Raw genomic sequence first — 26,818 nt, 5'->3', positions numbered from 1 at the left:
AGATATGGCGCAGCCCAGCGCTGCACGCCTTCATGTGCTCCGGATACAAGAATAACTGAAATAGGGGCTTCTGTGGAATGAAGTGGTTTTGTGGGCTTACGGCTAAGTAGGATGGTGAATTCAGAAGGTTTTGGAGGAATGAAAGCTGGCAATGACACCTGCAGAACTAAGCTTTTCATACTGACTGATGACCAGCTATCTTCATTTCCTATTACTAATGAAAACAGGAGCGACCAAAATTGTCACATCACAGCCTCCGCTGTGCATCCTGGCTGGGGAACCACTGCTTTCTCAGCGGGGAGCAGTCTCTTCACAGGTCGTAGCCCTGAGCCAAAGCTGCGAGAAGGGAGAGGAAGGATCAATGTCTTCTGCTTTAGGACAGTGGCTCTTCCTTTCGTCCACAGTTTGCCACTTGACCGATATGGAGCTGGGCTTGATGGACTCCCTTATGTGACCGAAAACAAAAGCTATAGGTGCAGGAAGGACATGGGAGTGTTGCTTAGAGTCTCTGTGTTGCTCTGGCTGCTCAAAGGCTGCAAAAGACTGAAAAACTGCAGTATTGCCGCTGGCTTGGCTCACTGAATTCAGCATCTCTGAATGTGTTTTGGAGCCTGTGTTTGTTGTAAAACTCTGGACTCCTGAATACTTCAAGAATCAAGAAGATAAATACGCTTTTTGCCCGAAGTTTCAACCTGCAGGAGTAATCAGCATTCCCTGCTCATATTCAATGGGTTTAAATTCAGAAGCATTGGTATAACATATATGCTGAGATAAAAAAGACAGTCTGCACCTCCATGTGCTGTGACAATTGCAGTCCACCTGTTGGTTATCAAACTCCAAACAGTGGGAAGAAAATGAAAAAGAAAACCTCTTCTGGACAGGGAAGCATGTTGCTGGTTGGAAATGAAGTGTACAGTAATCAAATCCTCCTGTTATAACTCCAGGAACATGCTCCAATGTTACACTAATTTTTCACTAAAGACCAACTCCAGACAACTTTGCTGTAAACAAACAGGTAGACATTTCCACAGCACCATCAAAGGTGGTAGAATGCAAATAACAACAAGATGGCCTCCTCTTTTGTCATCTGCTCTTAAATTTCTTGCGCAGCCTTCAATGACGGTTACAATATACTTTTCATTACATTATTCACAGCTCTTGCTGGAAAACATTGGAAACCTTTTTTTTTTCTTTATACATGACAACAGTAAATGTCATCTTTCCAACTAATCACATATAGTGAAATATCAGTGATATAAAAGTCTTTATATTTAAGAGATGAAAGTAGTAAATCAAAACAACTATAGATGGAAATTAATAAAATGGGATCAGATTTGGGACACCTCAGTCAAATAAAACTGTCAGTGAAAATCCTTCAGTTAAATGGCACACTGTTTGGCTTGTAATTGTCTGAGACAAAAAAGGACTTCTGAGGCCGCAGACGTTGACAGCGAGTCCTACAGCACCCATTGCCATGAAGGGTTAGAGTTACTGGCTTCCACCTCTTCTAAATTAGCAGACCTTCACGACTTGATTCTCCTCTGGAATTAGTGTAATCCCTGCCATCCCCGTGGGGCAAGTTCTACGAAAGATCCAACTTTACAAGATGAATGAGGTATTCAAATAAAAAATCAGATGTTCAGGTGAAGGTAAGAAAGGAGGTTTAGAGTAGATGGCCTCTACATCAGGCAGTACTGCACATTTTTTGATGCATTTTTGATGCATTTGATGCATTTTAGACCATTCTAAATATTGTATGGCTGGGGAAAAAAAATGAAATGAACGCAAATTCCAATAGCCCAATAAACAACACTGAGAGGTGAGTTGGGCAGAGGCAAGACTCTTGCTCAAAAACCTTGCTCTGTTCTGAAGCCAGCAATAGGCAGACAGTAGAAACATGGGGGTGAAAAATTACAGTCTTGACAGTCTGAGTCATTCCTTAAGAACCCCAGCATTACTAATTCTTCTTGTGTTTTTAGTGGCATCATCTAGTATTCTCATTATTAGAAAATGAGGAATAATTACATGCCTGGAGGTTGTTAACTTGGTTTTACAACAGATTTTCAAAGAGATTGTGATTCTAAATCACATAAGTGAAGTGCAATTTGCAACATCATTTCATGAAACAGTTAAGACTGATCAAGGCTGGAAAATGGAAGCAGAAAATGAGATTGGTAATGTGGAAGGTGATGATGTACATAGTGAAATGGCAATAAGTGCACAATAAAGGTTGTCACCTACTCTTAAGCATTTAAAGGCTCATATAAATTTAACAAATAAGGCTTTCTTAAAAGCCTTGTGCAACTGTTGTGCCTTCTTTCAAAATCAGGTATAAATTCTGATTTAGGTCCTGGCTTGATAATGTTAAGACAAAGCTATATGTTTCTGCCCAAGCTAGAAATTAGATGTTTTATAGGAACACAGGCATGATCATATAGGTGTGCAGTTAGACAGTGCAGGTACACAAAGTAAGTCATGGAAGTTGCAATATATGTCCTCAAAATCTGTTCTCAGGATCCTGGGTTTGCTTGATTCTTGAGGAGGGTGGAAAAAATACATACCCTCAGTATCCTGGCATATTCAAAATACTAATTTTAAAATATGTTAAAACACTTATCCGATTTAAAAAAGTATGTTTCAGCAGAATGTGCTGAACAGCTCCTCCATGGTTTTGTCATTCCAATAACTGCCACTCTGACCTTCATGTCTCACCCTGAAGTAGTTCATAATGCAGTCACCAATTCTGGCATAAGTACTGCCTGAATTGGGACACTGGCCAATGCAGTTAAAGGAAGAAATTCCTAGGTAGTTAAATATAAATTAATGGTGTTTTGATAAGTCCCAAATCAGTTCAGAAGGTTAAAAACACCAACACACCAGTAAGCATTCGCTATCAGAGTGGAATAAAAACAAGAAAGGTCATCAGGAATCATAACAACAAACAGGCATCCTTCTGCTGAGATTTCCACCTGCTGACATCTAAAAAGGGGACTGTTTGCTCTTACTGGAAGTACAGCTGTGGATAATGGTGTTTTATTTTCTAAACATCCACATCAACAAGGAAGTTCAATTCTTCCCTTCTTGATAATGAGACGTGCCTCCTGGCACATGAGGTAAGAGTTGCTGTAGACATAACAAAAGGGAAATATTCACAGTTTCTCTGCTGAAGTTTGGAGTGTGGGGGTGAGAGCGAGGCACAAGGGTTTGCTATAATTTGTGACATTTTATTTGCATTGTAGTTCTTTCCACTAGGAGGGTCCTGATCCTGTCACAAGAAAAGTCCAAGAAGTCCATTCAGGGGCATTCCTTTAGCCAAGCAATTTGGCTATCAAATGGCTGATGGGCCTACCAGTACCAAGTAGACAGATTGTTTCTGAGATACCAGCAGACCTGCAAAGCAATTCCTTGATGAGGAAAATCATCAGCTAAGCTTCTGAAACAGCTGAATTTGAACTAGTCATCATGGCTAAACTGTGTCAGCAGAGGAAGAGAGAGCTCAGACATCCATCATCCTGCTATGAAACACGCAGACAAAACTTCAAGTGGAAAAAAATGACTAAACCCAGAAGTTTCCAGTCTAAGCCAGAATACTTGCAATACACCAGGATATGCAATACAACAACAACAAAAAATATTATTTACTGTCTTACATTTGTTCTTAGCAATGTTTGCATAAATATAAAAATGAAGATGCTGCTTACTGGGCAAATGATTCACTAACAGATCATGCCAACCAATGCTAAATATGAGAAGTGGCTGCTGAAACCTTTCATTACATCAGTTTATCAATTTGCATTTGTTCTTACTTAGAGATACACTTTCACCTTAATCACCCACTGTCACTCTAAAATGATTTGATTACTACAAACAGTGCCTAACTTGGTTATAACAGAAAGAACTGGAGGACAGTAATTCCCCTTCTTTCTTCATTTGCAAACCTGATGTATCTGGTACTTTCTTGGTACCTTTTCTTTCTTTCTATTGTGTCACTATAAGGCATACATGGGAGTTGGTTAGGATCCTTCTGTGTGTAGTTTGCTTCATGCTTATATATAGTTTGTACAAGTTTGTACATTTGCCTTAGAAATGAGGGAAGAGGAACTGAATAATTACAATGTGATTATACTGCAGGTGTGTCACTGGAACGCCTTTTACCTACTTTTTAAATATTGACTACAAAATTATCTGACAATGATCTTCCTGTAAATCCACCAATTTGCATGCATTCCCTTCAAGAGTTTCTAGGAAGCTTCATGTTGTAATTCCGTACCCATTTGCCTGGCTTTAATCAATAGTAGATTTAATAGTCAGAAATATATTTTTTAACGTTCAGTGTGACATTTGAGAATCAAGGGTTGTCTTCTTTATGATTATATAAAGCATCTGGGTTTTGTGCTACCATAGACCCAAATTTTTAAATGGACAGAGGAGACTCATAACACCACTACTGACATGAACCTTACTTGTTCAGGCTGGGGTAATTTGTAGTGAGTGGGCTTAATCAAGACTGGAAGTACTGTTCTACCCATAACAATAACAGTATAATTTTCTTTTGTTCATTTTAAATATGTGGGACAAAATGTTCTCTCTTATGACTCACCTCTTTAATATTCTGACACATATCAGAAACAATCCACAAAGTGGTACTAAATGCTGAGCCATATTAACTCTTTTCCTCTTCTTCCATTCTCCAGAATGGAGACACTGCAAAACCAAGTCAGAAGAAATCTTTCATCAAGTATTCCTTTCAATCATTCTGCTCAGGTCAAATTAAATAAAGAAATCATTTCCTTCAAATTGTCCTAACCTATTATATTGATGTCATGTGACATAATGGCCAAAATAAGTCAACTAAACTAATAAATCTCATTAAGCGTATGCCTGCTGTACGCCTTCAAGTTGTGTGGTATTATTTATTTGGTGTTTTTTCTTGTACATGTTTAGAATTTAATATGTGAAGTTTTGATAGATTAAAGACTTCTAAAGATTATTTTGAAACTAAAGGGTCATATTGTTCTATTGGTTGCGAACAGAATATCCACAGTGACTTCAAAGAAATAACGTACTTAAAATCAGTGACCTATAGCTCACTGAGTTCATTACAAGTTCTAACAGTCATGCAATCTTACCTCGCTGCTTCGTTTCTGGTCTAGCTGACAGTTAGAGAACTCTCTCTTCAGACCTTATCAGTTTCACAAACAAAAAGTTCCTATTCTCTCAAAATTTCCAGAAATAGTTGCAGAATTAAAACACAAAAAAAAATAAATGCACCAGTTATGATGCTGGTGAGGGGTTTAGAGCACAAGCCTTATGAGGAGCAGCTGAGGGGACTGGCGTTGTTCAGCCGGGAGAAAAGAAGGTTGAGGGGAGACCTTATTGCTCTTTACAGTGACTTGAAAGGAGCAGATGGGGGTTGGACTCTTCTCCCAAGTAGCAAGCGATAGGATGAGAGGAAATGGCCTCAAGTTGTGTCAGGGGAGGTTTAGATTGGATATTAAGAAAAAATTCTTCACGATAAGGGTTGTCAAGCATTGGAAGAGGCTGCCCAGGGAAGTGGTGGAATCACCATCCCTGGACATATTTAAAAGAAGTGTAGATGTGGTATTTAGGGACATGGTTGAGTGGTACCTTGGCAGCGTTAGGCTGATGATTTGACTTCATGATCTTAAAGGTCTCTTCCAACCTAAACGATTCTACGATTCTATGATCAGCAGTTTTAAAGAGACATTCTTAATTTCTCTTTTTAATCACGCGATTCTGAATGCCTTTGTTTGGCATGTGTAGTCTATGTGTTGCATTTAACTGTGTCTCTAAAGAAGGGTGAAATTCTGTTAAATGGATCAGCTTTTCATGTAATGAATATGATAAAGGATGATGCTATTGATAAAGGTAATTCATCGAATTAGTTACTAATCCAGGAGACTTCTAATTAAGAAGTTAATTAAGAAGTGAGGCGAATCACATTGTAATTACTACTTTAGGATTTTATTTATTTTTCTTTAAAGCCAGAATTCTAAACCATTTTTGTGGTCTGTTACCTTTGCAGAAAGGTGGAAGGAAAATCTAACGATCTACTGCTAGGCAGCTTCAGTGGCCTGCAACACTTTCAGGGAGGTTTTAGCAGCCTCAGCCCTGCAGAAGGCACGGCTAAAGGGTGTAGAAGCCCTGTACGACTCCACGAGATTTATGATCATGCCCCACACCGACTTGCATGTCAAGTAATTTGCTTACTGAAGACTATGTAATACTCCATCTAAAGTTCCTTACTGACTGCTACTGGAGAGAAGATGAAGGGTTTGGGGGAGGAGATAGGGGAGGGATGCAGCTAACGGGAGAAAGCTTGACAGCTTTACCATGGTCTTTTCTCACAACCAGGGCATAGTCAGGTGGTATGAACAGTCACAGGACTGACCCTGCTTCTGAAGGATTTACGATTTGCATAAATAAACAGATAGAAGAGGCTGAAGCAATCTTCTCCCCAGAAACATAAAAGCAACCCTTGCACCTGACTCTGTTGAGTGTTGTCTTCCAATACGCTGTGCTGGGCCCTGACAAGCATTTCTTTCAGGCAATTAGCATGAAATATGATGCTTTCAGTTTCAGATGCATCTATTCAACTTGATAGAAGAATAAAAAGACATTTGAAACTGATAACTAGCCAAAGAAATTAAAGATGCGATCCGTTGTTTCTTGTGAGCAAATACTGATAGGACAGTTAAAGCCGTGACTGAGTGAAATTCTTCCTTTCTCCTTAATAATCTGTAATTAATGCTGCCGTTTCCAAAGCGTGTGTGCTTTTCTGTTACAAAATCACAGTCAGATTAATATTAGTTGCTTTTGATTATCAAAAGTGTCAGGAAACAGAAAACAGCTACATTTAAGAACAAAAACAAAAGTACCTTTTTAACATAGAAACCTTTTGCATTTGCAAAGGTAAAAGGGGACAAACTGATGGAGTTCTGTGGGTCAACAATTTCACCACTTATCATAATCACTTTCTAATCATACATTTCATAGTCCACAAAGATTTTCCAACTTTTACATCTGCTACCTGTGATCCCGGAATCCTGTATCTTGTATTCAAAGGCTTTACCTTTTAATTTATATTCTAGAAATATGCCACCATTTCTTCCACATCAAAGCGAACTCAACCTTTTGACATAAATTCCGTTTAATACATCAAATGTGGAAAAGAGTTAAAGAATACTTGCAATTTTGAATCCATGGGTTTAATTTCTGAGACATAATGGAAAGCTGACAGCTTCAAATCTAACATTGCCAATTACATATGCTTCTCTTTTATAATTGTTTGGGAGGGAAATATAATAGGTTAAAATAAATGAGTATAAAACAAGCATTTCTGAAAATGGTCATCCAGTTGTAAAGCTAGTTTCCAGATAGAGAAAATAAAATTGTGGTCATAACTGGAAAATTCCTATAAAAGTCCGTGAAAATGATGGAACACTTTAATCTGGAGTCAACCAGCATTGTAACCTTTACATTTTTATACCATTAGCTAAATTATTTCATCCTCTTTCTTCCAAAATTCAAATTTAAGAAATACTTGGAATGGTAGAGGAGTTATTTATATTTTAATAACGGGACAAAAAGGTTCTATCAAAGCAATTATTACCCATCTGTTTTACAGTGCACAGCACTGAGCTTCCTGGCAGCACAGGCTTGGCAAAACTCAGTAGTTTCTGCAAGCTTTAACCAAGAGACTTTGACAACTTTACTTTTGTTAAGAAAATAGAAGGATGTTAATAATCCCAAAATATGACATCTTAACTGATGTAAATTCTCACCAAGACAATTTTCATTGAACTATGCGGTAGCATTTTTGTGGATTTTTATCAAAGATGTTAACATAGTCCCTTCAATTATAAAACAAGCTCAGTAAAGTCATGACGCTGTTAACTAACGTTAACCATGTGGTGGTAGCATATTCAGAACCCTTTTGCTCTGTCGTAACAGTGGAGAATCCATTTCACTCCAAATGACAAAACAGTTCAAAGGAGCTTCTAAATACCAATGAAATTTCCCCAAACAAGAATGTATACTAGCAAGTAGGTACGCTGAGTTTTATTTTCTGGGTTTTTTTCCTCTGATTCTCCTTTTATCATTTCTCATATTTTGAAGTAAAACTATTTCAATGTTATTTTTAAATATATCATAAAATACAAATGCAAAGTCCATTAAAAAGCAATAGGAAGATTTCCATTAACATCAGGAGGCTTTGCGTTGCAAACAATATAAATGCCAGCTGATTAGCAGAAAAAGCAGCCCTAGAACAGCCAACTATTGCATTTCAGAGATACAGTTCTCTCCCTGAGCCATGCCACCATAGCTAGAGATCAATAGAGATGCAGAAATATGTGATTGCTGCACATAAATGATAAAAAGTTATCTCTATATATTATCAGTGAGGAGAAATAAATTTTATTTAATATACACCAAAGTAAACTAAATGAAATTAGAATAAGACAACCGCTTGGGCAAGCAAATTTAATTTTAGAATAAGCTTCATGTTTTCACAACACTTTTTTCTTAGAATCGCTAGTATCTTAAAGCAAAGTGTGATCTTTAAACATTAGACTCAACAACAAACCACAACCAGAAGCGGGCCCTCAGCTTCAAGGCTTCCAACTAAGTGAAAGTGGCTGGATTTCCTGGCAGAAGATAATTTTTGATGGAGAAACAAATTAGTCTTAATGAAAAGACAAAGCAGTCATTTATGATGTGGAGACGTCTCTCTGTGGAAATATTTAATTAAGAATGATCTCATTTTAGTAATTCTGACAGTGTTGGCTTACCTCAAGTAATATCTGTGCTAAAGAAAGGTGGTAAACAAGTTTACATCCTTAATTAGAAGGAATTTCATTTTCAGTATGATAGGCAGCCATGTAACCATCCAGCTCTTCCTAAATTAATACAATCTGTACAGATACAGCCTTAAGCCAAGCAATTTACCTCTGAAATCTCAATAAAACAGTTGCACTTGATAAACAGTAGGATTTGATAAACAGTGGGCTAATGAAAGATAACGATATTTCCAGTAATAGCATTAGTGGAGTTTCACTGGAGAGAAAAGAGAAGAACAAAAAGGTGTTCGGAGAGGACCTAGACCATCAAAGCCTGAGAGTATATTATGACGGAAAAGAGCAAAGAGGAATTCACATCTAGTACATGTCAATACATGTAGGGTAGAGTGTTTGGTTTCTAAGACAAAGGAAGCGTTCATGTTTGGTAGCAGACCTCCACATGGTTGGGTTGACCAAACAAATCTCAGATGCAAGAATTTAGTAATCACATGGGCTCATGTGTGTCTAAAGATACAGTGGTAGAGACAAAACATCTGTGAATCGTAATTTTGCAACCACAGTCCCCAGGTACCCACACTGGATGAGAAAGTTTAGCTTTACATATTCAAAAGAGAAGCCTCTCCAGAAATGTAAGAAAGGTTCTTAGAGGCCAGCTGCACGCACTTGTACATAGATATTAGATAGAGCAGATCAGATATACAAGTGAGTGCAAGCACAGAAAGAATGACTTTGACTTCTGACGTTTAAAGACTTAAAGACTCTGGGCTTTCTTCAGCACCTTGTGACTCCATTAGTAATGGTACATGTGTAAAACTAAACTTCAACCTCACCTTGTCACTGCTTAGGATTTGATTTTACTAGGTTTTACCTCGGGTTAGAGTAATTCTGAAAAGAATTTCCATGCATGAGGAACAGCAATTGACTTTAAAATGGGCTGAGCTGGATTCACCATAGCACATAAATAAGAAACCATGTGGCATACAGCTGGAGACAGAGAAGTTGAATCTGCTAAGAAATATGAAATGTACACATATTAAAACATGATAAGGATTTTTTTAAATTCTTTACATTAATTAGTAACAAAACAATTATTAGCATTTTAACATTCTGATTGCCTGAGGTTGTACCTAGTTAATAGTAAACTCAGAAACGATGTATGAGATTTCTACTTTCTAGCTTGGGAAAGTGGAGCAGGCACAGAGCTGTTTACTTAGCAGAAGTAACACAGATGAGAAATTAAGGAAATGGGAAAAAAAAGGTACAAAATTAATCCATAATACTAGCACTATGTAGCACTGCAGTAAAAACAAGACAGCCTTTGAGTAGCCTGATTTGGGTTAGAGAAGTGTTATATGTCTGTGAGGCTGCTGGAGAAGTCCCACGTCCGTTGAAACTTGACTAACTCTGATCAAATATCAGGACATTCATAAGAGGACATTCCATCTCATTCTGAGTAACAGCTTTGATTCTTTTACCCTTCGTTTTTAACATTAAGTAATTGGCCAGTCTGATGTCAAATTTATTCCCTTCTGAGAATTACTTTGCCCTTAGGATGAAGGGCAAACATCAAGCTCTTACCAGTTCAGGTCCTAGTGCACTTCTGCTGCACTTCAGGAGTAAAACGTCCCAGTGAATTTCCACATTTTGAATGGCTCCTAGCCCTTTGATTTATTTTTCAAGAGGATCCATCTTTCCCACTGTTTTTTCTTAGCCTTCATAAATAATTATCCACTCTCTTCTGACATCTGAATCTGAAGATCTTCCGTGATGTCTGGTAAAAGCTGACTGGCAGAGGAATTTTCTAGGAAAATATGTTACGGTTTCCTCACGGCTAGAAAAATTTAGATTGCTGTACCTTGCTGCACCTTGCTGCCATAGATGACCAAAAGTTTGGAACAAATTAAGTAAGTGGAAGGATTAAGGGGATGGAACCACAACTGTGCATTTTGAGGAAATACTGTAAGTAAATCAACACAGGCTGGCTAAACAGAAATTATACAGCAGATGTGATTATCTTCTACACGAACATAAATATCAGAAACAAAAGAAGAGGAAAAGGAACTGTTTAGCGTGAAGCCCAAGGAGACATAACTAGTGCTAACCGGACTAGAATGGGCAATAGAAAATCTCAGAAGAGTGTGCTAAAGATGAGAGGTGGGTGGTTGTGAAGTGTTCTGGTACTGGTGCTGGTGCAACCCTGAAACAGATAGCCAAACCTGACAGCCAGGTTCAACCACATTAGTGTTATTCAGTAGATTTTTAAAATAATTATTATTAGTAGTACTTTACATTTGAACAAGCTTTTTAAATTTTTATTATTTTCATGTTAAAGGCGAAAAAAAAAATATAGTGAGTCATTGCAGGCAAGATTTGCGTGACTAGATTTTTTTCATGAGAGAATGGAAAGGTAAAATTTGTAGAAAGACAGTGTGGTTCACGGCAAGAACACAGGCCACTGGGCTTTCTGGAATAATACTAGCAAGCTGTGAAAGACAAGACAAGAAATGTCAATGCTTGAAAAAAAGAAGAGGCAAGTTAGATTTTTATTTAGCATTTCCCACTTTCTAATAAAAAGCACTATCCATTTTTTAAAGATCTACATTTTAAATAGTAACAGCTACCTTGTAAATGCACTATACAGAGTGCACAGGCATAGAAAGATCTCAATTAGGAATACAGAAATCACCAATAATGATATTACCCTTTTAGAGTGATTACAGAACTTGATTTTCTTCCAAGAGTATGGATTTAAAATTGGCTATTTATTGTTTTTTAAGTATACTATGTGTAATATATTTGCTTAGCAGCTATACTTTTCAAATCTATTGATTGATCAGAATGAATGAAATTATGTTTTTTATTTTTACCGCACTATTACATCCTGAGTTAATCTGGGACTGTACATCCCATGATAACATCACACTTCATACAGACCAATGTTCAATAAGTGCTTTTAAAAATTCCACACCTGAGTAAAAAAATAAAAAGGAAGAAATTGTGGCTGCATGAAATCACTGTCTTTTTCATGACACCTTCAGAGTTGGAAGGCCAGGAAAAGTTACCATTTCCAAATCTCATGTTTCCATGTTTCACTTTGAAAATACTTTTTTCATAACATGAATGTGAAAACAGCATATCCCAGCAGCTCCAGTAACCGCAGTAAATGTCACAGGCAGAGGAACACATATCATAAGCAATATACAGTATTAAAAAAGAATAGGTCAAGTGACTCAGAGTGTTGTAAGGGTGCGGAGCACAGTATCCTTTCTTTGCCAGAATCTACTCTGATGAAATTCAGTGTGGTCTGATATTTGTCATCAGCTGTGTATAGCAAACAATATTTAATGTTTTGCTTAAGTTGTGTGTCCTTATATTTGCTGAGCTACATTGACAACAAAATAATAAACCAGAGATAAATCGTTGAGGACCTATTTTACTATACAGCAATTTAGCTATATTCAGGGTTACCCATGGGTGGAATGCACTGATATCTATGAGCTGTTAATATCTCCACAAGATGCATGTTATCTTTTGGGGGAATATATAAACTAGCTGCATCCAAAAATACAGAAAAGTTTTTCTACATGGGACAACATTTAAAAAAAAAAAAAAAAGACACACAACAACCAAAAAATCCCAAACACAAAAAACCCCAAACAGTAACAGGTATTGAGACAATCTTCTTTTTAAAAATTCAGATATAAAAAAGTTAAACCTAAGAAAAAACTAATGACCCAAAAGATAATGGTCATACTATTGGTTAATCATTTTAAGCAAAGAGGAAATTAGTCTGTGTTTTCTATAAGCAGTGCCCACAACGGGACCCAGCGTTCACACTGAGGCCTTTGGAGGACCAAGTAGCGACACGCTTGTTTTGTGTGTGGCACAACCCTCTTGTTCACAAACGGTCACACTGCTGACTCAGGTTTTCAGGTTAACCACAACAGTTTTAAACATGCTAATAGGAAAAAAATAGGATAAATACTAAAAATATTAAAATCTGTCACAGAATCAATTTCCTGAGAATCAGTGGTTTTCTGATTCAGAGGGAAAATGAGTTACAGCTTGGAACATGGAATATAACCATGCAACAGCATCACCGTTGATTTAGGTTTCGCTAACTGAGCAATTAGGTTATTTACCATTGCACAATTCAACCCCCACTGAAACAGAGGAATACCATGGTACATTTTGCCAGAATGTTTCTGGGGACAAACTGTGCTCGAGTGTTTTGCTGGTGTAGAAGGTAAAAGAGAGAGACTGTAGTTAAAACTTGCCTCATTGAAATGCTAGCAAGGAAGTCAGCTATGCTACTAAGTTTCAGGTGTGGATACAGACAATAAAACAAGGCCTATAGAAATAATCTGGTTTAACAATACAGGACATCAACAGCAGCTTTCTAACATCAGATAATTTAGATTAAGCAGTGAATCGGTGAAAAAAAAATTAAAACTTATGGGTTATATAAAATTCACCTACATGCCCAGAATTTCTCATTTAAAAGTTCCATCCCACTTTATTTTTGAAGAAAACAATTGTTTGGCATATTTCTGTGCAAGGTTTAAGAACTCAATCAGCTGTCTTCTAGAAAAATCCTGCTCCAAGCTAATGGATTTTGGCTAATGAAAATGATTCTTTAGCAGAGCAAACACTTTTGTCACAGGTTTTCACGCTTGCATGCATAACCACAATGAGGTGGCTACATTGCAGTGCCCTGATAAACTACGGGATTGCCGGATATCATTTTTTGGCTAGATTTAGGACCAGGGTTTCCCCAAGGACAGTGTTCCAACTGTGCTGTTCAGATGACCCTTCCCTTGGCTTATATCCAGGCTCAGCCAACGCATCTCCCAGCATTGGGTAGGTTTCATTTGCTCTTTCAAATGATGCTCATTCAATACCACTGGCTCCTCAATACCACCGGCTCCAAAACTAGTTCTGACTCTCATTTATTAATAAGAGCATTTGTTAAACACACTCTTTTAGAATCAGAGAAAGAAAATTTATCTAGTGGGAGGTGTCCCTGCCCATGGCAGAGGGGTTGGAACTACATGATTTTCGAGGTCCCTTCCAACCTAAACCATTCTATGATACCTGCTTTGCAGCATAAGAATACTTAGAAATATTTCGTAAGGCAGGAGAGCACAGGAATAGAAAATCAGGAGCAATACAGGCAAGGAAACCACGTCTTGCTATTTGACTTGACTGCCTGCAGTGAAACAGGATTCTGTGCAGACTCAGTGTGTAGATCATCTCTGTTACATTTAGCTATAAACCAGACCTACCTCTGTTCCTACAGATCTTAAAGTTACACAATCTTAAATACCGCTTACGCCATTGTTCACATTCTCCTGGTGATCAATTAGACAAAGTGGTAGGGCGGGCTACCAAGTCCGGGGACAGCTGTAATAATAAGAAACAATTTGTTCTTAGTTTTGTAAGAGAGTTCAGGCTTGAAGAGCAAAAGAAAAAAAGGAAGAAAAAAAGAAAAAAAAATCACTTAAAACAAGCAAAATACTAAAAATCTTCCCCTGGTTATAAAATTGATTGAAAAAATAGCAAGGGAAATGTGCAAATTGTATTACTTGCTTTAGTAAACTGTAAATAGCAATTCTTCATGAAATATTATGCCTAAATCAGCTCATACTATTTGCAATTATGCTGAAATATAGTTAACTCAAGCTCAAATTCATGCTACTACATATTTGTCCCACATATACAATGTTGACAGGAGCATATCTGCGTCAGAAATTGAATTTCTGCCTTTTTTTTTTTATTTTCCACTGGGCTTGAATTTGACTGAGTAATTCACTCAGGAAGGAAGGAATTAAACTTCTAACACAGTCCTAATTTTGCTGCAACCAGCCACTGTTACAGCTGGCATTTATATTTTATGCTCCTTGTTTCCTTTACACAAAGTTTTATCCTACTTTGCACAAAACCTGATCCATGGACTGCAGAGAACCTAAACATTTGTGTCCCATTCAGAAGGCTGTGAATCAGGTACTCAGCAGAGAGCCATTAATGACTTTGGAAAAGAGTCATTCCAACAGGTTTGAGCAGCAATAGGCTACATCTCATCCCTTTGTGCTAAAGTTTGATTAAATGTCATAAAGTGCATGATCTTTGGTGTTCAGTATTGATCATAAAATTAACCTTCATGGGGGTTCACAGCTTGGCAGGCTGTAGGTTTTCCTGTCACAACCACTTCATCATAACACATGAAAACAGCCAGAATTATTTTTTTCTAAAAGTGAAGGGCTGCCACGGGGGTAACTGACATCCCTGCATCTGGGTGTTGCAAATGTTTGATTTTCCTGAGTATGGGACAGATTTAGGTCCCCTACACAAAAACCTAAATGCAAAAATAACTCTGTTATGTCCAGTTCCACAGTTTTAACCAAGCGTTGTCAAAGAATAGATTTATCTCAAAAGTGTAAAAGACATGGCTTCTGTAAGTATAGGAGTTAAAGATGCTCAGTGCTTGCCTTTCTGATTCTTCAAAACTGGGGTAAGCACCTTTCATCAGTAAACATAAATGGTACTCACATGCTGTTTCTGAACCTTCTACCAAAGGCGCTGCAGGTCCTCTGGATCAAAACAGTTGTCTGGTTCTGCCCCTTCTGCAGGGAAGGAAGTTATGTCCAATGCTTTGCCGTGGCTGCAATCTAATTGAGTGCAAACAGTATCCATGGATTATCTGACTCATGTTAGCCATTTTTTTCTGTGTTTAAATCTCCATATTGCCTCCTTGTGATAACTTCAGACATACTCATTGAGAAAGCCTCTGAATAAGTACTGTAATTCCTATTTACCAAATTCCTTTACTTTATTTCTTTTTTACAGTCTAGTGCTGGTCACAGTATCCATCTCTACCCATTTTTTTTTTCTTTAAAATTTTCTCCCCTGGATAGAAGTAACTATCAAATGTTGAGGCATGAAAGGATTCCTGATTCCACCTCAATGATTATTTCAATGGGTATTAACGGTTGTCATCATCACCTGCCTACTAAAGTGATCACTGTCACCACTGGATCTAGAATGTCTGGTTGAATCTTATGGAAATTAAATTATTGCTTCAAAATAATGGGAGCCTCTTATTAATTGCCCCTCCAAATCCAAAAATTTTCTTCTTTTTAATGAAACCTATATAATTTCTTGGATGATCAGAAATGGTGTAAGAATGGTAGCCTTTCCTAGAATTTAGTTCATTCTGCCATTAACTTTTCTGTCTCCCTAAGTGGTAACCTAATTTTATCTTCTGTGAAATTATTTCTGATAGGGAAAAGTTCCTTAAAAAAAAGAGAGAGAATAAAATATTTAATAACAGCCTCAGTGGAGCCTCTTTTCCCATGACGGTTCTTTAAAGTCTGAAAAAAGCCCACAACAACTGAGATATCACCTTCAAACTGCTTTGGTGTGGATTTCTCGTGAGTTTCTTTGGCAGTCATTATTAGACTCCTGATGTATTAACCAGGAGGAAGTAATCCAAACTGACTTTTCACTACCTACTTGAAAGCTGTGCGCCAGCACATTCTGAAAGTTTAGCCATGAGCTCAACCTAACTTTTGCTACACCTGAGCGGAATCTCCATTTCTCCATCAACATGACAGCACCAATCAAAAGACACAAAATGTCCAAACCAGTCTTACCAGAAAAATCAAAATCAGGCTTATTTTCAAAAGTGGTCGAGTAGACCAAGGACCTTACTTTCCTCGTAACTGATAGCAATAAAGTGGTGAAATCATTTAAACACTTGAAAAACAGCTACTGTTTTACCAGCCCTATTCTAGGCAGCTCAATCATATCTATTTATTGAAACAGAGTTTGCAATACGTGTTCACATTCACCCTATTCCCAGTCCTGAGAAGTCAAATTGCAATACATTGTAGGGAACACACTGAACTAAAGAGCACAAGGAAGATTACTGGTGGGAAGACACTTTGCTATCCAACAAAAATTGCAGGTTTCCAATTCCAGCCCAACCTGTTTGCAGCCAGTGTTGCTTTACAGGTTTTTCTGCCATACAGCAGAATTCTTGTATGAGCTGAGGTTTCCTACTACAACTGAAAACGGAGTATGCATTACAACATTAGCGTCTTGGTTGATAATTAATCTTTGTAATGAGGACCAGTTTTGCCTTTATCAACAATATAGAGAAAGATCTGATAGAAGAAAAAGGGTTGAGACTGGACTTAGTTTTGGTGTGGGTTTGTTTTTTCCACTGGCAAAGGCACACCAATCGCACTCAGATATTAGAATTATCGCCTTTAAACACAGCAGAAGACCCATCTTGACAGATATAGCTGGACCGCAAATTATTGGGAAGTTTGATATAAAACAAGATGATGGATAAAATCAAAAAAGAATATTCTGGTATTGCAGCCTATTCTAGTCTTGAGGACTGATGATGCATGTCCAGAATTCTTATTCTTTGTTAAAGGGCTGAGAGAGGAAAATTATGCAAGTACCAAAGCTGTAGATAAGGGAACAGGGTAAACAGCTGGCCTAGAATAATCACCACTTACCTGCCAGAAGACAAGACAGTGTATTCCTTTGCCCAATGCATCATGCTGCCTTCCCCTAAGGATTTCTGAGAACAGCTTTGGGATGCAGTTCCCCTGTGATACATCCTGTTGAAAAAAAAAAAAAAAAGTATATGGAGCTGAAAGCCTGGCAAAGAAAAGATCATTGCCAGACAAAACAGAAGAGGGAGTTAAGAGAAGAACAAGCGGAGGAGCTAAGGATAGGAGGGATGTGTGTGGCATTTAATGAAGAGTAACAGAGACCAGGAAGTACATAGAAATATTTTGGTGAGAGGAATGTAAAGACCGTAACCAAACAGCAGAGTCAATACACCATATGCTTTGAGGAAAAAGTTAAGGAAAGGGAATGTAAAGCACTAAAGATGTTTACAAACACCGTATCTCCCCTTCCTAATGGACTTATGATGGCAAGATAAGTTTCCAGTGTTGGGTGGAAAGGAACGTGTGTACGTGTAAAAGAAGTTTCTTTCTGATAGACATTAAACAAACAATTAATGTTCTTTTGGGCAGCAAGACAAACTCAGACATTTATTTTAAGGAAGACAGATGTTTTCATGACTATGAGATAGCAGAAAAGGACAAGATGAAGTACTTTCACCCGTTTCTCTATACCTAGATTTTGACTGCTGAATATTAGTCCTAAATAATACAAAAATGGACAAGAAAATTTAGAAAATGTTTAAATGAAGGGTATTACCTTCCATTGTCAACAGTTTAGGAACAAATCCCACATTTGGAGACACTTATATGCAACTACCATTGGACATCCACGGGACATATTCACCTGTCTCACCACATAAGAAGAGCTGATGGTATTTCCAGCGATGCCAGCTTTGCAGAACACATTTAGTCAAGACAAATCCTGAGGCTTTATCTGCTGTCACTGGGAACTTCCTCACACTCGTTTGAGGCACAGGCTGCAAGTCAAACCTCATGGAAGTCAGAGACAAAACCCCCATTGACTTCAGCCGGACCAGGACTGCCCTCAGCCAGAGAAATGAGTGGCTGTTCACTCACAGTCGAAATACAGACCAGACTGCACGGCTGTCACTCGAGCAAAAGCCATGGAAGGAGTAATACTGGCAATACGGAGACCTAAATTTAGTGCAGCTAGGAAAATCTTCATAGAAAGATGAGGAAAAAGGCAGAAAACATTTTGAAAGGGGTATGACAAACACCGGAGTGTGTAAGGGCCTAGGAAAAAAAAAAGAATATAAAAGACAGATTGGGTGAGTCTGTACAGTTACCATATCTAAACCATAACCTGACTTATGTCCAAGAACAGTAAGAGACACATAAACACAGAGTCATTTGTCCTGGAGATGCGGTACAGAATGCACTCCCCCTAAAAATGAAGAGCATCACTACAGTGTATTCAAGGTGTTAAGCGACACTTACAATGTAGTAAGGATCCAGGATGCTCAGCATAAACAGTTTTCTTTTCTTTGTTTTTAAAGCACAGTTTTTTTCCATTAATGACTTGAGCAACATCCTTTGTGTAGGATAGCAGCTAGGCGACAGTTGGCCCTTGCAACAGTATGATCTCTGTAAGTTTAAGAGCATTGCACAAAAGGTTGAGGTTTTTTCTTTTTCCTTTTTCTTTTTTTCTTCTTTTTTTTTTCTTAAGAAAGAACTGGGAAATGAGGGAAGTGAGTAAAATTTTTAACACTGGCAGATTGTTTTCCTTTATGTAAACAGCCCCAGGGGATTTGTTGGGACAGAGTATTCGAACAAGCAGATTTTATTTCATAATAAATGAGCTTTTAAATTATTCTGGCATATTCAATCACAAAAACAAGTTTTTTCCCAATTCAAAAAAACTTCTCAAAGCCTTTTCAATTCTTTTTTTCTTGCACCAGCAAATATCCTTACTTTTCTCCTCAGATAACTCTTACTTGCTTTTTTTCTGAATCTTGTGATCTCATTTTCATTTACATCAGCAGCCAATCCTATCATTAGGATTTAGAGATTTATTAAACAATTCATGGTAATCTTGATAATGTATTTGTGATGTATTGAATCCAGTCCTAATGAAGGTTTGTTTTAAAGAAATGTAAACAAGAGGGACTTGTTCTCGTCTAATGCAATTTGGCAGGAGAAACTCCCATGGAGAGGAAATGAGCTGTCCCACGGTTCGTGTACTGGAACTCAGAAATTCCTGGTTTAGTTCCCTGTTCTGCTGCAGACTTCCTGGATGACCTTAAATAAATCTCTCTCTGCCTCTGATCCCCATGTGTAAAATGAAATAATACCTGTTTCCTGGTTAACAGATGAAGGAAAATGAAACACAGCTGAAAGGAGCTCAATGTCGGTCAGCCCAGTTGAGCCATTCTTATTTAGATTGTGGATTTGCTCACACTGCCACCTCATCTCTATCTGCAGTTTTCATGTATGAACAGACTTTAACCATTTAGCAAATGCCTTTCCTGTCCTTTTTTCACCCCAGTAATCTTTTCCTGTCCCTTCTCTATTCTCTATACAGCCTTGACTGCCTTATCCCTGCCTGCTGCACGACTCTTCTTTCAGCCCTGAACTAGCACCCGTCATTGACACCTGCTTTCAGGTACAAAACCAGGTAATTTTATAGTCTAATCAAGGCAAACGATTCACTCTGTTCTTCTTCATGAGACTCTGGAAACTATAACTTATCTAATACAAAATTAAACCCTTTAAATATGGTTGGACTTGATGATCTTAAAGGTCCCTTCCAACCTACACAATTCTACAATTCTATGATTAAATCACTCTCATAAATTCCACCTAACCTAATGCACATTTCACTTGGGATGCTAGGACCAGGATGTTCTTTCAAAGACAGCCCAGGACAGAGTGGTTAGAAATTTGCAGCTTGCAATGTGCCATGATAAAATGTAAACCACAGAACTTGAGAATGCTTTCTTTTAAACACTATTAACAGTATATATGCTGTTAATAAATATAGGACTTTTTACAATATAACATAAAAAGAATCCTTATAAAGTGTTACCAGCGAGAGAAGATGGAAGAAATATCTGGAGTAATTAGCACTTTGAAAAGTATTCTTTGAGATAAATCAGTGGAGCTTTGGTAATTCAAACTACTGAAAACCAGACAGTTGATTTTTTAAAAATAATAATAATAACAATTAATATTTACATTGTCACCAAATGTAACACTATTCGTTATAAACCCATCTGCTTTCATTCTGAGATTACTAGGGAAATAAAACACAGATTCACCAACACCTATTTTGTAAAAAAAAACAATGGAAATCCATTGTCAAGAAACACATATTTTGTTCTATTCTAGACTTTGATTCATGTCCATGCATGACTAGTTTTTGGGATGTTTTTTACATTCCTAATCCCATCTTCAAAGCCATTGTATCTGTTAGCCAAGTATGTACCAAAGGCTGTACATATGGTTACTGCCAGTGGAGTTCAGAATTATAGTGGAAAGTGATGATTCAGATCAATGGTTAATATTTCTAACAATCCTATCATGTTAGATTAATATATTTCAACTCTTTGTCTCAGGACAATCAAATTATTTTTACAATATATTCTTGATGAGAAAAATCCAGGGAAAGCTTAAGGATAATGCCTTTCAGAGTTTCAACAGTTACATTTAGAGGTGTGAATATAAATAAACATAGTTTACCAAGAGTCTGTTATTGTTATAAAACAGTACTTCCATTCTTTCTTGCCTGCATTATATGTAAGGGCACATTGAGTTTTCATGTTACATTTTCCATGAGTGTTGCTTATTTAATAATTCCTCTTTTCCATTTTGAAGTCATAGGTACTGAACCATTGAACATCATCACTCACCCTTTTTTGGTAAATGTGATTCAGCATGCAATGCCAACCCCAAAGATCCTAAATCAAGATGTTTCATTGAATCAATATGGAAAAGATCAACTTCAGCTGCCTTATCGGGAATGATTAAACACACAAAAAAGTCTCTGATTATTCCCTCTGCAAAGAGACATCAATTTGATTCTTAATCTCTCATTTTCCTTACCAAAATCCCACCTTGCATTTTTTTGCACATCTCACTATAGTAGGCAGGAGGCTTGTATTCAGTTTCACATAATTCTATTCAAAGCAACATTTATACTCAGTTTCTACTTTGTCATATGATTAAACATTTGCTGCAGGAGGCTAAGTTTTTAAAGGAAACTATCCAAATTCCCGTATTAGACAATTATTTATATTGCTTGCCTTTTAAGATATTGTCTGTTTTAGGCAACGGGTATTTAGACAAACTGCGAAGCTAGAAATCTATTCTCTTTTCTGTTCTATGCACTAAGAATAAAATCCATGCACAAGATGGAAAAGTTATGATAGAATAGTCAAATTATTCTCTTGACTTTTTTGTGAAAATAATATTGGAGCGCTTAAAGAAAAGATACTCCAAGTATACTGAAAAAAAATCCCATATATTTATTCCAGCTGCATCACGTTTGGCCTCCTAGTCATGATTTCAATTTTGTTTAACAGTGAAAATAGGAAACAAAGCAGAGACAGATAGACTTCACTTGAATTACGGTAGCATGACTGTAGGAAAAAAAAAAATATATAAACTAATCATGTAATTTACTTGGAGGGTAGAAAGTTTGGGACTTAAGACTGAGTAAATCATAACCAAGTAAAAGGTGATGAGTTGGTATCACCACATTGCCCTGCCGGTGTATTCCAATCCTGATCTGATCACCTGCAAGAAGGAAGCACAATCCAATCCTTGCTCTCTTTTGTAAAAATAACAATAAAGGTGTTAGAAACAACTAACACTAGTGAAAATTATTGGCAGCTGAAAACCAGAGTACAATAATCGAATGGCCGTTATGTTGCACTTGTATCCCAATTGTTTTTTGCATTACCATTATAAAAACAATGTAACTATTGACAGGAGAGAAAAATCTCCACAACTTCACAAATTACCGACCCAACTTTTTCCCAACCATTTCTTTTCTTTGTTTCCCCTTACATAGTGATATCTCATCTACCAAGAACTAGAGAAGGTAATCTGTATAGTACATGTAGAGTGAGGCATGTGACACTTGGTGAGCTAGCCTTTCTTTATTTTATTTTTTTTTAATAGAACTGTTTTCACAGGAGAGGCTAACAGAAAAACTTGGAGAAAAAATACCAACTCAAGCTCTTAAGACAACCTTTTCTCTGTAATAAATAGCTTGCAGTATAAATGTTAAGTGGGGATTAGTTTGCAGGCAGTTTCAGAGGAGAAAAAGAAGTTGCAGCTTCCTCTCCCCATGCCTCCAATATTATTGCGCAGCACCACTTTGTATCAAAAATATGGCAAGGCAGATGGAGAGTGGATAATGCTGTGTAAGGACCTCATATCTTACAGGCTAAGAAGTATACACAAAGCTGCAGTTAATGCTGTGAAACCAATGCTTGCAAAAGGGTTTCAGCTCAGTACCCAGCTTAGCAAACCCATCAGCACCGCCAGTGCGGGGCGTTACGACATCCTCTGGCACTGGGAGCAAATACTGGCCACTAACAGTACCTTCAAACATTTCAATACTACCACCAAATCAACACCACAAAGATTCACTTGTTCAGAGAAATTTCACTTCTCTACCATATAAGATTCCCTTAGCTGACTAATTTCTCCTTTTTTTTTATGAAAGCTTTCCCAGAAAGCATGGCTACTGACTCACTCACTGTTTTCCACAGAACGTGTGCATCAGGTTTTGTTTTCTTTCAATTACATTCCAAGCCCTCCTTGCAGTTAAAAAAACTTGAATGTGATCTGACACTGTGGATTTGGAAACAGACATGCGTGGTCTGATGGGAAGTCTATATTATAACTAGCAACGTTTTAAAAGTGTAATTCAGACTGTTAAATTTTTCACTTTAGCCTTTTCAAAGTTATGCAGCATCCAATTATGACTTTTGGCTATATTTTCTGCATACTAAAATAATAAAAAAAAATAAGAAAAATCTGGAAAAATAATAATATTGATGATTTATCAAAAATGACCCCTGTACTGATGGTAATGACATATCTAGCTTACCCAAAACATCACCTTCTAACTTGACTTCTTTACTTCATATTCTTTACTCTATTCTTCATATGAGCTAGTCTTAGGAGGTATGTTCTACTTAATCCAGGCTGAATTTACTGGGTATCTGCTTTAACATTGTTCCTGTGACTACAATGCAAAATAACAGTATTTGTGTGCATTTAATCCAGTTGACAACATATCAAGTGACAACTTGAGGTAGTGGAGAGCTTGAAGAGGAGGAGAAAGAAGAGACGGTGAGTGCATCCATAACCAGCAACTAAGCAAGCTATTTCCGTCTCTCCGTTGCCGCAGCAGATAAAGCAAATTGCAGTTACTTAGTTTGTGCTTGTTCAAAGGAGAACAGATTTTTTTAATTCCTATTTTCCACCTGAGAATCAACCACTTCAGAAGTAAATGCAGCATAAGGGGCAGAAGAAACCACAGCCTCTGCTCAACTCTACGGGAGAGGTGACATGGGTTTTCCATCATGCAGCTGATTCCTTTCTGCAACAAAATACAGCCAAAGCTCTCATTCATCTCCCTAAATCATGTTTGTGTTGGATAGTTTCTAACAGTGCTATTTCCATTCCTATTCTCTACTACATTACTGTAAGACAAACATGAAAAATTATTTGCCTGTCTTTCATCCTGTCTCCTTCTCCACATTATATTTTACCTTCACTAGCAATGTACCTGATCTGGAAATCCCATTTGAAGATACTGAAGCTCACACTGGCTAGAAGTTGTAACTCCGATGCTGACTTAAAATATTAAGGCCTGGTCCAAAAAACTGCTGACTTTTAACAAGTTGAAAACCTGTCATAATGTTCTGATGTAAGCTTGCTGCTCACATTACTTACTGACAAGTGAACACTCTCCTGAAGCAGAAAGTGTGCATCACCTAAAAACAGATTAGATTCCATATCTACAACTGACCTTCTAGCTCTATTTCTGTACACAATCAAATAATCTCAAATAATATCAACTTTTGTGACTCCAATATGAATTCAGATTGAACCCAAGTGTATCAGAAAGACAGACATATCTAAATCAGTAAACTACCCTCTTTTTTCTGTCCTGGTTGCTTCTCTGAGCTTGCTTTGATTTTGATCCATAGCTTCACATTTCATATTGATTTTCAGGTCCAAACAAAGGCATAACCCCACCAAGTTCCTCTGCAGATGATGTTAAAACAGAAACCATGTAAATAATTGATTTTTTTTGTTTGGTAGCCAACGGAAAAAAAAAAAAGTTAGTGGTTATTGTTTTGGATGCATCCCAAACTGAAATGTTTCCATATACTCAGCCAATTAAGGCAGATCATTTGAGATTAAACAAAATATTTCATTCAAGCAGAAACAAATCAGACATACTTAATAATGCCAGCGAGCCAGAGTCAGAAAGCAATCAAGAAAAAAAAAAACAAAACCACCACTTCATGTCTCTGACCCTGTGTACCAAAGGTGGCGATCCTGTTGCTCTTGGATGGCGGATGACTTGCAGGCGGTCCAAGGACGTCTCCTGTGCCAGGGCTGGGTACATGAGGGAGCAGGGCTGGCTTTTGCGGGAACATGCTGGCTGCCTCCTCTGAACTCTTCTCTGGGAGAAGAAAGCAGCCAGCTGTGGCCAACACTGCTTGCCTGGATCAGTGACAAGTGACATGTTCAGCCTCAGGGAACTGTTGTCAGCTCCTGCCTGTGAACTTCTTTCAGTTTCCTCTCCCCAGCTTTTGAATTACGATGTTTTGGTGCTTGATTATGTGAAATAAGGAACATAGCTCACAACAACAAAAAGTTTCACCTTTTTCTGTTGGAAAATCATCCAAAATATGGGTTGCACCTGAGCAGTAATACAGCCCTGTTCACTCCAAGAAGAAATTTCACCCTAGGTCTTCATGCCACAAGCAGAGCAGGGCAGTAGACCAGGACATCGTGAGACCAAACCCTGTTCAGCAGACTTCAGTTCTATGAATGGTATCCAAATCGCTCTGTTAATCAAATTCAGATATCAAATGTTTTTTGGAAATATTACAATAGTTTCCTGGGGCATATTTTTCTTCATCTTGTATTTTCTGAAATAGTACATCTTGAGAAGTAAATTGTTCACCAAAAAAACAAAGTTAGTCAAAGCTATTAAAAAAAACCCACACACATCTTTAGTTCTACTGGGGTTTAATGTAAGCTAATATAATAGTCCAGGTTTTCTCGAATGTTTGTCAGGAGATATTTAAAATTCTATATAATTACGTGCTTTTGCTTTTTTTGAAAAGAATTTGGATGATCATGCTGAAAAAATGAAGTAAAACAATCTTTAAGCTTAAGTATAACTATGAGACTGATCCTCTTCCTATACAACTCTTTCTAGAGAAGAAAAACCTTGAATTTTAACATGTAAATTAGTGACTGCATAGACAAAAAGTAAACAAGATTATTAAGACCGGTAATGGAACCACAATCCATATGAAGTGTACCTGTGTGAGACACCAAAAAAAGAAAAAGGTTCGTACATCTGTTCTTTCAATACAATAGAAGACACTGTTCTTTATTGGTTACTCCTTTTAGAAGTACTTCTGACAGCCAAGTTTTGTCAAACTGTTGAATTTAATAAAAACAGGGGAAATTGCATTTTCAAAGTTCGGTTAACACTCAAAGTGAAATGCAGATGTTTAACTCACCACAAACATCAACATTTTGTTTATTTAACAAAGAGCTGGAGGACTTCACGCGCCTCTTCTGGAGTCACGTTGTATGCTCCTTTCTGAGACTACTCCCACTGATGTCAAACTCTCCTGGCTTGTAACTCTGGCTTGAGGCTGACTGCACTGCACTAATTGAGAGGAGGACTGTGAGGCTGCAGGCCTGTGAATAAAACAAGGTGAGCCTTCACATCCGCAGATAGCAGTTGCCTAAAAAATAACAGCAGGGAGATGAAGGAAAGAGCTAGAATTTCCACAGGAGATTGAACCTTCTTTTGCTGGTACAAAGAATAAATTCATTTTTCCCCTTCTGAAATAAAATTCAGTAGCAATTCAGAGTCGTATAATTAGAATTATCCAATATCAGGGTAAGTCAAAAGGCACGCAAAAAAGGTGACAGTTGTAAAAATACAGGCAAATTTCCCATCACATTTCACCTACCAGAGTCTTTGTGAGTCTTTTCTCCTATAGATTTTCTTTTAAAACCTTGTGTAGGAAAAATCAAGTCCTACACACCCTGCTTCCTTTGGACAAACTGCTTCTGTTCTGAAGCCAAAAGTATATGAATCGCACATTGTACTTATTTCTTTTATTTATTCCCCATATCTATCTTTAGCCTGGAACCTGGAGCTACCGAACATAAACACTAAGTCAGAGGAAAATGCTAGCGGGATTTTCATCGTTTAAAATAAATGAATAAATGGTCCCTGATCAGGACAGCCTGCAACTACCCAAAGCGTTTCTG

This window comes from Charadrius vociferus, unplaced genomic scaffold (genome assembly GCF_000708025.1).
Source record: "Charadrius vociferus isolate BGI_N301 unplaced genomic scaffold, ASM70802v2 scaffold163, whole genome shotgun sequence".
Taxonomy (NCBI): Eukaryota; Metazoa; Chordata; class Aves; order Charadriiformes; family Charadriidae; genus Charadrius; species Charadrius vociferus.
Note: the sequence above shows the minus strand (reverse complement) of the source record.